Here is a 2,951-nt window from a genome sequence, read left to right on the forward strand (position 1 = left end):
TAGGATGCACTTACGATTCTCTTCTTTCTGCATCCGTCTTGTTGCACAAGTACAAGTACACAGTGGGAGGACACCCATGAGCGATCCGAGCAGCAAAAGTTTGGAAAACGAAACGTGGTCAAGGTTAGACCAGAACTTTGGCTGAGATTTGGCAAGTCTGTTAGTCAGAGAACTGAGATTTTTTCAGTAAAAATTAAAACTTAACTCAAAGACTTTCCCCCCCGCTCGCACGATCAACTGAGGTCGCTGCATTGGATGATCCCTCCGCCCTTTCCACTCTTTCCAACTCCTACACCTCGCTTTCCTCCACAGCTGAGATGTCAAACTCATTTTACATTGTGGCCCACACCAGTAAAACTTCCCTTTTTGTCAGTGTAAATAACTTTAAATACCCTTTTAATTCATGAAATATTTCAATATAAGAAAAAGAAGCGAAATGCAAGTCAATTTTTACTGTAAAGCCACCATTAAAAAAAACATACATTTTTAAGGAAACAGTATAAAAAAAGGGAACTTTCTGTAATTTAATTGTTTATCTGTTTATTAAATGTACGAAAATATGGTTAAATGTCCCATAGTCATCACCTCATCCACAATTTTATAAGATTTCTAGTGTGTTTACTTTATGGCGACTGTTTCAGGGGTTGTTGAGGCTGAAACAAGCTGCTCGTTTTCTTACAGCGAGTTAGAGAGACAGCCAGCAGACTGGGTGCTGAAAGGAAGAAAGGTTAGAGTTCAGACTAATTACTTATGAACACACTGTTAATATTTTGCTCGCCGTATAAGTGAACAACTGCTTCCGTGCGCGCTAAAACGAATGGCACCAATCATTTGCTATATAAATTGGCCTAGTTCTGCTGTCAGAGTATGAGCTCCTTTCTGTTTCTTGTCATTTCAAGCCATCATTGTATTTGCATCGCTGACATATCAAAGAATCCATACAGTCTTTGTACTGCGAGACAAAACCGCAATAATAAAGCGCCACAAAGGGAACAGAGTGAAAAGTTGTGACAACATGAAACGCCACAGAAATGTGAATCCAAAGTCACCAAGAGTGACTGATGGAAACTTAATCCTCAAGAAAAAAGAACAACAAAAAAACAAGTTGTCTCGTGGAGGTTGAGATGTTTCATCTGAAAAGTGAAAATCTTTTAAATGATAGAGGAAAAAAATGTTGTTAATCACAATATCGGCATCTAATCAGAATTATTAATCACTGTGATTCGTCCGGTGGGGCCAATCCACCTAATTGATAAAAAAAATTTCATTGATGTTAAAGGTGTAAAAGTACCTACATCTATCAAACAGGTAAGGGGCGGAGAATAAGCATGGTCAGCTAGAGAGATGCACACTTTATTAGGTACAACTGTTCGGGTACTCGATTAAAACAGTGGACATGTAAACTAAATTGGCTACAACATGAGGTGGCATAAAAAGCATGAAGCCATTGTGCTGTTTATGTTGGTGTGATGATTTTCTCGGCACACTTGAGGCCCATTACTCAGGGTTCAACCAGTTGTCTAAAAGTGTTAGCAGAGGATGGTTTTGATCCATCGACCTCTGGGTTATGGGCCCAGCACGCTTCCGCTGCGCCACTCTGCTGAAAGGCACCCCAGATGGGACTCGAACCCACAATCCCTGGCTTAGGAGGCCAGTGCCTTATCCATTAGGCCACTGGGGCTGCACGCAGTGAACCCAAACATACTGCATATTGTTCAGTTGGTTCAGCTCCTGAGCTGTGCTCTGAGCTCCACTGTGTTTAGATGTTCCTGTTGTTTGTGGACAGGAAACCACCCAAGGACTAGAGAGTAACTAAGATCTGGATCACTGGCTCTATTACATTAAACATTAAGCCTTTAAAGAGTCTTTGGAGCATCTTGCTGATTTCATGTGACAATTAATTAAAACAGCTCTGATTCTTAGCACACTTTGGGCCGCTTAGCACTTAGACCCCCGGAGAGCAGTCATTTTGGTTTTCTACCTTAGACCCCTGCGGAGTCATCATTTTGCGTTTCTACCTTTAAAAGCCGGAGAGCAGTCAGTCAAATGCTGGAGTCATTCATATGTATATTAGGTCGTTACCTAGGAATTCTAGGTAACGACCTAAGGTAACGACAAGGTACCACATGTGTACCTGTAGCAGTGAACACATCGCACAGTGGCCTGATTTTTTTTGCATCTGTGTACTTGGATTTTAGGTCGCAAGCAACCCAAAACTTGCTCCATGCACCACTCAGCAGGCCATTTGTAAATATGTGTACAAATGGTTGGTTTTTTGTACTGTTTTTATCAATAAATGTCAGCAACAAAGGACATACACCCATGTGTGTTGATTTCTCCCTAAGATGGCAAACTGAAACACTCCAAGTTGGTGACTTTTGGAGATTTGTTTCCCTGGATGATTGAGAATGCATCAAGATGAAACACAAAAGGAAGCTCACCGCTTTTAGCAGCTCCCCCACCCCCTCAATCACTCAGTGAGTGATTGAGGGGGTGGGGGAGTGGAGTGTTTCAGTGTTTCAGTTTGCCATCTTAGGGAGAAATCAACACACATGGGTGTATGTCCTTTGTTGCTGACATTTATTGATAAAAACAGTACAAAAAACCAACCATTTGTACACATATTTACAAATGGCCTGCTGAGTGGTGCATGGAGCAAGTTTTGGGTGGCTTGCGACCTAAAATCCAAGTACACAGATGCAAAAAAAATCAGGCCACTGTGCGATGTGTTCACTGCTACAGGTACACATGTGGTACCTTGTCGTTACCTTAGGTCGTTACCTAGAATTCCTAGGTAACGACCTAATATACATATGAATGACTCCAGCATTTGACTGACTGCTCTCCGGCTTTTAAAGGTAGAAACGCAAAATGATGACTCCGCGGTCAATTTAGCCAATTTAGCTTCCACTTCCACCATTTGACTGCTCTCGGGTTTTATAGGTAGAAAG

The 2,951-nt window shown here is 41.7% G+C and overlaps 1 non-coding gene across 1 annotated transcript; it reads right to left on the reverse strand.

Annotated features, from left to right (window-relative positions):
- Positions 1–1,608: 1,608 nt before the first annotated feature.
- trnar-ccu (transfer RNA arginine (anticodon CCU)) lies at positions 1,609–1,681 on the reverse strand. The gene has a single exon. It is a non-coding gene; the product is annotated as a tRNA-Arg (tRNA).
- Positions 1,682–2,951: the final 1,270 nt, after the last annotated feature.

This window comes from Maylandia zebra, linkage group LG23 (assembly GCF_041146795.1).
Source record: "Maylandia zebra isolate NMK-2024a linkage group LG23, Mzebra_GT3a, whole genome shotgun sequence".
Taxonomy (NCBI): Eukaryota; Metazoa; Chordata; class Actinopteri; order Cichliformes; family Cichlidae; genus Maylandia; species Maylandia zebra.